Source organism: Schistocerca cancellata, chromosome 1 (assembly GCF_023864275.1).
Source record: "Schistocerca cancellata isolate TAMUIC-IGC-003103 chromosome 1, iqSchCanc2.1, whole genome shotgun sequence".
In the NCBI taxonomy this organism is placed as follows: Eukaryota; Metazoa; Arthropoda; class Insecta; order Orthoptera; family Acrididae; genus Schistocerca; species Schistocerca cancellata.
Window position 1 is genome coordinate 697776876 of NC_064626.1, and position 12311 is coordinate 697789186.

The 12311-nt window shown below is 42.7% G+C and overlaps 1 long non-coding RNA gene across 1 annotated transcript in view; it reads right to left on the minus strand.

Annotated features, from left to right (window-relative positions):
• LOC126184568 (uncharacterized) overlaps positions 1–10552 on the minus strand; it is a 470820-nt gene extending 460268 nt beyond the window's left edge. Inside the window, exon 1 of the long non-coding RNA XR_007536844.1 lies at positions 10448–10552. This is a non-coding gene — a long non-coding RNA (uncharacterized LOC126184568). The remainder of the gene's footprint in view (positions 1–10447) is intronic.
• Between the last annotated feature and the right edge of the window lie 1759 nt (positions 10553–12311).

Sequence of the window (12311 nt, forward strand, 5' to 3'; positions counted from 1 at the left end):
AAGGAATTTGTTCTTCAAAACATTTTTGTAGGATGCACCTGTTACCGTAGTGGCCCTTGGAACGCAATGGGTAAGGATTACGCCCTCGCTGTCCCAGAACATGGACACCATCATTTTTTCAGCACTGGCCGTTACCCAAAATTTTTTTGGTGGCGGTGAATCTGTGTGCTTCCATTGAGCTGACTGGCGCTTTGTTTCTGGATTGAAAAACGGCATCCACGTCTCATCCATTGTCAGAACCGACGAAAAGAAAGTCCCATTCATGCTGTCGTTGCGCATCAACATTGCTTGGCAACATGCCACACGGGCAGCCGTGTGGTCGTCTGTCAGCATTCGTGGCACCCACCTGGATGACACTTTTCGCATTTTCAGGTCGTCATGCAGGATTGTGTGCACAGAACCCACAGAAATGCCAACTCTGGAGGCGATCTGTTCAACAGTCATTCGGCGATCCCCCAAAACATTTCTCTCCACTTTCTTGATCGTGTCGTCCGACAGGCTTGTGCGAGCCCGAGGCTGTTTCGGTTTGTTGTCACACAATGTTCTGCATTCATTAAACTGTCGCACCCACGAACGCATTTTCGACACATCCATAACTCCATCATCACATGTCTCCTTCAACTGTCGAAGAATTTCAATTGGTTTCACACCACGCAAATTCAGAAAACGAGTGATTGCATGCTGTTCAAGTAAGGAAAACGTCGCCATTTTAAGTATTTAAAACAGTTCTCATTCTCGCCGCTGGCGGTAAAATTCCATCTGCCGTACGGTGTTGCCATCTCTGGGATGTATTGACAATGAACGCGGCCTCATTTTAAAACAATGCGCATGTTTCTATCTCTTTCCAGTCCGCAGAAAAAAAATCGGAGGCCTTAGAACTTGAATGCACCTCATACCCTGTAGTTCATTATTCGAGTCTGGCTTTTAAATGAACGCCATGATAATTGTGTGTCTTTTCAACTTCTAGGCTATTACTTTGTTGGTGGTTTTAAGCAATTGGTTCATTAAATTTTAAGGGCCGTGACTGGCCAAGAAACTCACGGAGGTTAATTGTGCTTGCATTTAGTTGTGACGTATGCCATTGGAAGTTATTGATAACCTGCTCTCTAGATAAGATTGTGTGTCTCATGCCTCAGAATATTGTCTGCTGCTGATGTGTTTTATGTTGCAAATCATTGGCAGTGGTTGACGCGAGCAAACCGGAAGCCGAGTATCCCCGCCCCCCTTGCATATCTGGTTATGTTGTTACTGTTTTGTGATTCCATCCTTCCGGTGAAGAGTTATGGTGTCTGAAATCTAAATTGCAGTGCAAAGTTGAATACATTTCTATTTCATTTTCTGTCCCGTGGATCTCTTGTATTGGTTAAAATCCTTTGGTGTGCTCGCGTCTATCTGATTCATACGCAGAATTGAAGCGGCCTCATTTTAGGGGCTATTTGTCATATTGTCATGTTCTAGTAGCAATGGTTTTATGCATATTTTTCATTAATAAACTTGGTTAACCAAACTAAAAAAAAATTGTTTGCTGAAATTAATGCACCTCCTTAGTCGTAGAAGTGGTTCTTGTTTTTATTAATAAAGCTCTTATGAATATTGTTTTATTTAAGGAAACTTGGCTAGCCAGATGTTGCAAGATGGTTTTGGACTTAATGTATTTTCTTTGCGGTTGGAAGTAACGAGAGTTCTGGTAGGAATCGTGTGGACATTAGTTTCATCTAAGAAATGAAATGTATCTGAGTTAGTTCACATAGTCACATTCAATTTTTCAGGTTTTATGGGCATTTTTCTAATTAAAGAAATTTGATTGTGTTATTTGTTAAAGTTATGTGACTTTATAAAGCAATCGCCTTTGTATTATTGTTATGATTGGGATTTGATAAAAGCTTTATGGTTGTAATAAAGAAATATGTGGCAACTACAACGGATTACTCCTGTGATTTCAGTGTGTCCTTGAGATCCGCATACCAATATTTAAATTGTTATCGATAAAACTGAAGCCAGGGTCGAATGCACCCTTAAAAGACGCACACAGGAAAGAGTACATTGTCACAATAACGTTGACCGATGAGTGTCCCGTGTCAAATATTTGTACATTATGCCTCCCCACACCAGAACATATTACGTGTCCCACGCCGCGCTATATGAGCATGTATTCAGATCCCTGCTCAGACTGAATCTGCTCTCATCTGAGAACAGCAAGTGACCCCAATTCTCGTTGGTCCGGTTCCTTTATTCTTGGTGGTACCGTCCGAAACGGTGCCGCCGATGTGCGGGTGTCAATGGAACACAGTGTGCTGATCGTCGGCCAAAGAGAGCGCCTCTATGCAGTCGCCGTGCCACTGTGGAGCTTGAGACTACGTGCCTTGTAGTTCCGTTAAATGTCACTGCAGTTGCACGTGGGTCACTTCTCGCCTGTCGAACAATGTAGCGGTCATCCGCTGCTGAAGTTGACCGCGGTCGACCACCTACTGTCTTTCGGGCAGCTGAGCCTGTTATTCAGAACCCTGCCCATGCACGTGAAACAATGCTGTGAGCAATACCAAAGTCTTGGGCTACACTCGCCACATTTCATCCGTCTTCCAGTACCTTCTCCGCGTGAAGTCATCGAGATGCTGTCCACGGACCATATTACAACGAAGAACACCACAGCATTGTACCTTAGCTGCTCACTGATTGACACAAAGTGTCTTGTCACATTCTTTGAGCTGCCCCGTGTTGCGGGCCCAGCCCCACATGGCGCTATAGTCACGCTGACCCCACGCCATGTGACGTGCATGACTTGGAGACATCCGGCAACCTGCTCCAGCACTTTCATTCGTTTCTACCGAGCAGTTAACATATTATTCTACTTTATTTATCTCGTGTTGAAGTTTCACAGAGAGTATATTTGTGCCAGAATGAGATTTTCACTCTGCAGCGGAGTGTGCGCTGATATGAAACTTCCTGGCATATTAAAACTGTGTACCGGACCGAGACCCGAACTAGGGACCTTTGCCTTTCGCGGGCAAGTTTCATATGAGCGCACACTCCGCTGCAGAGTGAAAATCTCATTCTGGAAACATCCCCCAGGCTGTGGCTAAGCCATGTCTCCGCAATATCGTTTCTTTCAAGAGTGCTAGTTCTGCAAGGTTCGCAGGAGAGCTTTGGAAGGTAGGAGACGAGGTACTGGCAGAAGTAAAGCTTTGAGGATGGGGCGTGAGTCGTGCTTGGGTAGCTCAGTTAGTAGAGCACTTGCCTGCGACAGGCAAAGGTCCCGAGTTCGAGTCTCGGTCCGGCAAACAGTTTTAATCTGCCAGGAAGTTTCATATCAGTATATTTGTGGTCTGAACTCCAGAACGTCCTGCAGACGTCTGTTCTAAGCACAGGGGATAATTGTGCGCCAGCGGCCTTACCGCAGTGGTAACACAGCTTCCAGTCAGATCACTGAGTTAAGCGCTGTCGGGCTTGGCTAGCACGTAGATGGTCTCCGGGTCTGCCAAGAGTTGTTGGCAAACGGGATGTACTCAGCCCTTGTGAGGCCAATTGAAGAGCTCCTTGAATGGGAATTAGCGGCTTCGGTCACGAAAACTGACCACAGGCAGGAGAGCCGTGTGCTGACCACATGTCCCTCCATATTTGCATCTGGTAACCCACTTCAACTGAAGGTGACACGGCGGTCGGTCGGTACCGTTGGGCCTTTTGAGGCCTTTTCGGACAGAGTTTAATAGTTTTTTTGGTTATTAATGAATTTTGTCATAAATAATACATCTGTTTCTCAAAACTAACTGGAGTGAATACTAGGAAGAAGATTAATCACACTTAATAAAATATTCTGGGCTACTCTGCTATCGTTAGACGATTTTCTTGCTGGAACCCAAAGTTTCGACCCTATCTACGGAGGACATCTGCAAGGGGGTGTTTAGCCTCTTAGAAGGCCCGATGCACACTTTGTCTCTCTACTGACAGTGCTGGGGTGTGCATCGGACCTTCGAAACATTTTTTGCGGAGTTGAGGACGAAACGTTCAGTTTCAAGAACGAACTCATCCGACGACGGCGCAGCAGCCAGAAATATTTAATAAGTGTGACCTTTATGGTCGTTAAAGTTATATTGTACAATAAGAATAATCTTAAAATTTTAAGTCATTCACGAACACACATTTTTAATACCTTGCCAGTAGTCATAAAACGTTTAGCTGCCAATAAGGTTCGGTTTGAGATGAGCATAAAGGATTTATTGATGGCCAACTCGTTCTACTCTACCAACAAATCTCTTAGTGGAACCAACTGCTGTGAATATTATTGATAGTAATAAATAACTTGAATCTTAAGTAAAAGCTGACTTCTGCAGTTCTTCATTGGAGCAACGTTATCTGTGTGAATCTTATAAACTGATTTAATGTTTGATGAAGCGTGGTTACAACAGCCCAAGAAATATCTTCTGCGCCTCACTGTATTATAAATTTTAATGTTTTGTGAGAACTTTGTTATTACCGCTTAAACGGAAACATGTTTACCATTTATCTGTTTCTATGAGGAACGTTTCACTGTGAAATGAATATTAGCTTTTCGTTGTAAATATATATTATGTGTTCTTGTTTGATTACACAGTATGTGATTAAAAGTATCCGGACGCCCCCTCATATTACTTGCATTGTGCTGCCTCCTACTGCCAGGTACTCCATATCAGAGACTTCAGTAGTCTTTAGACATCGTGAGAGAGCATAATGGGGCGCTCTGCAGAACTCACGGACTTCGAACGTGGTCAGGTGATTAACGTCATTTGTGTCATACGTCTGTACGCTCCACGCTCCTAAGCTCTCTAGGTCCACTGTTTCTGATATGATAATGAAGTGGAAACGTGAAGGGACATGAACAGCACAAAAGCGTACAGGCCGACCTCGTCTGTTTACTGACACAGACCGCCGACCGTTGAAGGGGGACGTAATGTTTAATAGGCAGGACATCCATCCGGTTCATCACACAGGAATTCCAAACTGCATCAGGATCCACTGCAAGTACTATGATACTTAGGCGGGAGGAGAGAAAACTTGGATTTCATGGTCGACCGGCTGCTCATAAGCCACACACCACTCGCGTAAATGCCAAACGACGCCTCGCTTGGTATAAGGAACGTAAACATTAGACGATTGAACAGTGGAAAAATGTTGGGTGGAATGACGAATCACGGCACACAACGTGGCGATCCGACGGCAGGATGTGGGTAAGGCGAACGTCATCTGCCAGCGAGTGTAGTGCCAACAGCAAAATTCGGAGGCTGCGGTGTTATGGTCTGATAGTGTTTTTCATGGAGAGGGCTTGCACCCGTTTTGCGTGGCACTATCACAGCACAGGCCTACATTGATGTTTTAAGCACCTTCTTGCTTCCCACTGTTGAAGAGCAATTCGGGGATGGAGGTTGCATATTTCAACGCGCTCGAGCACCTGTTCATAATGCTCGGCCTGTGGTGGAGTGGTTACACAATAACATCCCTGTAATGGACTGGCCTGCATGGAGTCCTGACCTGAATCCTATAGAACACCTCTGGTATGTTTTGAAACGCTGACTTCGTGCCAGGCCTCACCGACCGACATCGATACCTCTCCTCAGTGCAGCACTCCGTGAAGAATGGGCTGCCATTCCCCAAGAAACCTTCCAGCACCTTATTGAACGTATGCCCGCGAGAGTGGAAGCTGTCATCAATGCTAAGGATGGCCCAACACCATAGTGAATTCCAGTATTACTGATGGAGGGCGCCACTAACATGTAAGTCATTTTCAGCCAGGTGCCCGGATATTTTTGATCATATAGTGTATATTCCACACGTTCTTGATGATATCGTCAGTATGCATCGATGGAACAAAAAGTATATCTAATCTCTAACTAATCGATTCTAACGACATCGCGCGTTCGTTATTGTGACCAGTGGTTTATATTAGAACCGAGTCCTATCGCCAGATGAAAGTCCATTCCGGGTCTGAGCAGCCGTGGAGGTTCTCTGCAGCAGACTACTTGAGCCTGACATTTGGTTCGAACGGAGCCTATTACAGTTCGGTGGTCCCTATTCGTTAATTCTTAGGCCTGTAAGGGCGATGATTGTGTACATCTTAGATAACGTCAAGTTCACAATTAGAGCTTAACATTGCAGATGAGTATGCGTGACAGCGGTGAAATCCTCATGGGCCTTTTCAGCCGTTCCTCGTTAGAACTTACTCGATTATCTTCCTGACTCGTTCTCGAGAATGCGTTTGTTGCCTTGCAACCGCGCTGCTGGATGTTCAGACGGATACCGCATCGTCAAACAGAGCGCATTAATGTGAGGGGATGTGTGGTCGTATTGTGACACGGTACGGCATCCGGCCACAGAAATGTAATAATGCTAATTCCATGAGAGGGCGGGAGGCGAAGAAGAGACTATCCAAAACCGTGCGAACAACGCCAGAAAGAGGTGGACAGAAAGACCGAATTTTGTGGGATATAATTTGTATATGTGGTGTTGAACAGCTATAGTAAGGGTTAGGAACTGCATCATGCTATACAGAGCTGAACTTATTTCTATTTTGACAGTCGATTTCGGTCACAGTCTTACCATCCTCGGATCATTAAAGACGTATTTAACTGTGTCTTTCACATTTGCAACAATTAATCAGACTCTTCAAACATCGATTTTGCTGTTACTTGTGATATGACCAATGGGACAAAGAAGGAACTTCAGTAGGAAATTATTATGGAATATTCCATCGGTACGTGCAGGAACGTTGACAGATTAAAAACTTTAATAAACAGTAATGTTTTTTCACAACAAAATTTATTTAACAGTTCATTATGAACCGTCTTTCGGCTTTCTGGGCCTTCGTCAGATAACTTAGCACTAAACAGGTAGTTCACACACATCAGCGAGAATTCATAGCTGTGCAAAGATTTTTTCAAAGATATGTGACATTTTAAGACACAAAAATACTAGAAGAAGCTCTGAACAAATGTCTTAGGCAATGAAGGAAAGAGTGGCAATGTGTCGCTAAATCCGTCGTTTTATGACAGCAGATCTAGGTTTCTACTATTACATATCCATCTTCAGTGCTAAACGTTACAAAACAGGAGACTCAGGATCAAATTAAGATAGCTGACACCGTATCGGAAGTGTGAACATGAGTATGATACAGCTGTATACCATATAACAACAGATGACGTTAGGAAAAGTATCACAATATTGTATATTATGAAACACTTCGGACTAACCTCACATGTTCTTGTATGGTACTTATGTTCACTCTTCTGGTACGATGTAAACTATTTTAATTTGTCCCTGAGTGTCCTGCTTACTAATTTTTAGCCATGAAGGTGACATTGTAATAGTTGAAATCTAGATCTGCTGTAATAAAACGACGGATTTCACCATCGAATGCTGGTTGTTCTTTTCTCCATTGTCTATATCCAACGGTCGTTGCTTACAACGGGATCACATGAATTCCAATCTGGTTAAAATAAATCTTACATTATTCTATACTCGAAGATTAAAAGTATAGGAGTGTATAAGCTAAAATTGTTGTATAAATGAGTAATGACACAGGCTACTTACGTTGTATCGACAAAGTGATGAATTTGATGGACAGGCCGAAATGTGGGTGTGGAACAGTTATAGCATGCGTATTAGCATATTATCTAATAGTGAGAAATATATTAACTGGCTTCTGCCACTTTAGTAAGAGTAAATAATGAAACTGTGTTTGGTCATTAAGGAACAGTTCAGTATTCTTTGATTGGTGTTTATTAATATTCAGAATTTCGAGTAATGGAAGTTTTCTGCCGTTAGTCCCTGTATGGAGAACATGACATTTAATGTCATTCTCACGATATTCATTCATAGCATGTTCAGCAAAGACTGAATCTTTTTTTTCAGTCTCCAACTCCTCTCTGATTGCCCTACGTACAGTATGCCACACGGATTGCACGAAATGCTATTAATTCTAATCTCTTCTGAAAGTGAAATCTCGCCTTAACTGTTGAACAGAATATGGGCAACTGTATTCGTAATATAAATAGCCAGAGTTTATTTCCTGGATTTTAGTTTGGTGGCAAGTACTTGTGAAGTCCTATCTACACATAGCATGGGGGCCCATTTGTTATCCTAAGAAAGTACTAAACGACACTGTCTGTAAGTAGTTAATGTGGAACGGCAGCAGGACGTTGTTTCCCAACGGGTAGAGCTCCGAGGAAATAATGAGAAACCTCAAACATCAAGTGATAGACGGTTAGATGAGGACGCCAACGACGCCGTGCAAGCCCACACACAAAGTTTCAAGAACCAGTAGCAGGTGGAAAGGAATATACCGCAGCCCAGTAGGTGTTGTGGTCTCAGAGGCTGTGAATACAAGATTAGACTAATTATCGGCACACGGAGAGGAGTTTAAACTCTCAGTCCTCCTGTGTTCCCATTTACGAGTGGAATAGGAAGGAACAATAACACGTTTCACAATGGGAAATGACCTCCGTCGTAAAATTTGCAGTGGCTCGCAGCGTACGGACGTCGATGCAGACCCCTCCTACCGGAACAGAAACAAGATTGTCCCGCTTATTTGTTTTGCATGATGGGACCCTGCTCACTCGGATATATACGAAACCCAGTTCAATAATCCGACTAACCTTATGAAGCCGTAGTTAACGTCACGGTTAGCTGCTGGCGTATTATTTTCTTCCCCTCGTAACTTACTCTCAAACGGCATGGAACGGTGGGAGAAGCATTCTTAGCAATGGTTCAATTTAAGCAGCTCTGTTGTAGGCCAAAATTAAATTAGCTATTCCTGCAGAAATGAAAGCGAAACGCTGGTAAAAGTGGCAGGGCACCGCCGAGAAGAGTCTGGGGCGTTCCAGAAAAATATTGTCAGCAGCGCTCAGAATTTTCAGGGAAAAGAGCAATTCCATCGCCACTCTACTGTTGCACGTCACTTGATTTCCTCAAAATGCTTGCGGTCTGTCTAAAATGTTTCCTCGAGGAGAAATGGTATTATTTCAGAGACGTACACACAGCGGAAAATTAAATGTTTCGCTCAAGTACACTTCACTCCTAAAGGTACCAAGGATTACTCTTCTGATACGAATTCTTGCTTCTTATAGACGAAGAAACGTAGTAAAGAGATGTGGACGAGTGGCAGAGAGAAAGTACAGTTAAAATGTCGTATTTGTTGTAGTTTATCATGTTTGAAGAAGCCTACGTTAGGGTTTAAAGAGTAGCCGATGTTGACATCATTGGAGGCGGAGTGGTATTAAATACTGTTGTTTTAAGGGGAGGGGGCGGGGTGGAGAATTGGCTGCCGAAGGAATTCCGACGTATCTTTTCGGAAGGATACGTCCTTGGATTTCCATTAAGTGATTTACGTTCATTCACCTAAACGGGGATCTGAACTGTCGGTCTCTCAAATGTGAGTGCAGTCTTGGCGTGACCTTCAAACCTTATGGGACTTAGCTGCTAAGGTCATCAGTCCCTAAGCTTACACACTACTTAACCTAAATTATCCTAAGGACAAACACACACACCCATGCCCGAGGGAGGACTCGAACCTCCGTCGGGATCAGCCGCACAGTCCATATCCCGCGCTGCCTTGGCGTGCCATCAAATGGTTCAAATGGCTCGAAGCACTATAGGACTTACCATCTGAGGTCATCAGTCTCGTAGACTTAGAACTACTTAAACCTAACTAACCTAAGGACATCACACACATCCATGCCCGAGGCAGGATTCAAACCTGCGACCGTAGCAGCAACGCGCCTAGAACCACTCAGCCACAGCGGCCGGCGGCGTGACCTGAGACAAGTTTGAGGAGTCTCACAGACAATCTGTTCGAAATACAACAATAATTCGGCGTAAAACAACTTGTGTTTAAGAAGTTGGCAAAATATGATGCTACACGTTTCTTCCTATGATAGTTTGATAATAGCGGTACTCTATTGTGAAACATAACGCGAAACCTTTTTTCTGCCTACGCCGTTCAGAGTCCACACTGTTCTCACCGCTGAGTCTTTGTGCAGGTGTAAAGCAAACTACTTTATTTCAGGAAAATATTTTTGGCCACTTGTCGAATAACAGCTCGCATTGTACCACTCCACTACAAGGCCAGCCCAGCCAATATACGGATAATCAACTGACACTCTTCGATCTTTATAAGATTTTGTAAAATGCTCTATGTAAAGAAGTATGTGTGAAAAACTGCAAACGAAAGGATCGTTATAGTCAACCACAGATGTCCTTTCGGCAAACGTGTGCAACTGGTAATAAAAATTTAGACGGCTGTGCGACACGTTTGTCAATGCATAGCCGTCCTCTTTAGTTATATACTTTAACTAGTTTGCAACATTTCGAACACTGTGCAAATCAAACACTGCATTATTACCATATGTTCGAATAAATCTGGCGCGCAACAAATTCATATACAATGGCTGCTTGACCTTAACATAAGCATGAATGTGCTTACCGTCATTTAAATGAAAATCCTCCTCTGCCGAGCAGTACCCCTCAGCATCAAAATTCCACTGCAGCCACTGAAGCGTCTTTACTCTCCACTAGCTTACAGTGAACTGTGAACGCAAAGTTAACACCAGGACTCAGTCTCTTACCTTTATACTGTATACTGTATTGGTATACAGTATACACTGTATACTCTAGTTTTACTACGCATCGCGCGCGCTATTGCTCTCGGACCGGAAGTTGATAAGGTCCCAGCAGCGGAAGTTGCTAATAGATAAGGAAGTGCTATACATGTAATGTATCTGGAAAGATGGCGCCAGTCGTCGAGCAGCCGCACTTGCAGCAGCACTGAACGACTTACAGGGATGCCGCGTTATTGTAGGAGGAAAAGCCGTTCGCGCCTGACAGTGTATGCAGCTGTTGATAATATTGCTATTAGTATGAAGAACAGTGTAGGTGCGCAAGTGATTTTGCATGGCCCTTCAGTGTTTTGTGGATGTGTACTGACTTTTACGCAGACGCTAGGATAATGGTTGGGTTACTGTGGCTGTAGTACGTGGTGGTAAAGTGGAGACTGTAGCAGGACTGGAGACTTGTAACAGTAGAGAAATTATTGTTTATGGGACATTTAAGATTTGTGAGGTGTACAGCAGAGATAGGGGTACATCTTATAATGCGTCCACAATGCCTTTGGTTCTTAGAACGAGGAATCATCGCAGAATAAATGAGTCAGAGTCTGTGACTGTATGGGTTAAAGGAGCTCTTCATTGCAGCAAGGTTAAAGTCGTATATACTGTATTTGTATGCAATTCTTTTTATCGGATTTAGATACAATCACAACAACACGTTTTTAAATATGACTGGTTTCGACCATAAACTGGCCCACTTCACAGACCTTAAATTCTCATCGAGCAGATGGCAAAAAGAGTGTTTAGACACACGTTTGAATACGATAACAACTCTCGAGCTCAATTTGCTGGTTAAGACACGCTTTCTGAAAAGCGTTTTTCTGTGAATATGCCTAAATAAGTTAAAATAATTTTATAATTAATGTCAACCACGTTTCCAACTACATAAAGTAATTTTTGTGCAAATAGAGCGATTCGTCATTTATATGCAGTGTTATATACATTTTTAAATCGTAAGCATTTAGTCATATACATTTTATATTTAGTGTCGTATGCATCTTGGAATGTGCAATGGATTCCAACCATGTTCGAAGGTGGTTAAATTAGACAGATGATAGACCACTGCAACAGAAGGAAGTAATAGGTTGGGGTGAACACCGAAACGCTATCCGTCCCCATTGAAAAAATAAAAGCTTTAAATGTCGCGCACTTTGGAAGATAAACTTTCTGATATTCACAATTGTTCCAAAAGGAAGACTCAACCAAAGAAATCAAAACATTGGTCCTGTTGGTGGTACAATGCAAATGATTTCTTACTACTGAACAACATTTTTTCAGTAGGTTCATTCATTACTGTATTTTGAAGTGAAAATAGCCTGTTCTTTTGGGCCAAATATAGCAGGGTAGGGAATTTTTAAAAGAAAAACTCATATAAAATGAGATTAAAGGTTTGAGGATTTTTACAAATAAATCGAGATAAACAGGATCTCTTGGAACAATAACACACAATAAGTTTATGCAACCACATCATTACTATCAATTTTCAGTGCACTTTCCATATAGTTAAGAATTGCTGAACGACTGTGGAAGGAGCTCACAGATGTAAAGCAAGATAATGTCCGTGTAAGGGACTGAACGTGAAAATTTTACTAAACTTTTTGAATTTCAAGTTAATATAAAAGAAAGATCTTTTGAAATGTAAACAATATCACACGTTATGTCAGATTTTTATATTGCATTTCA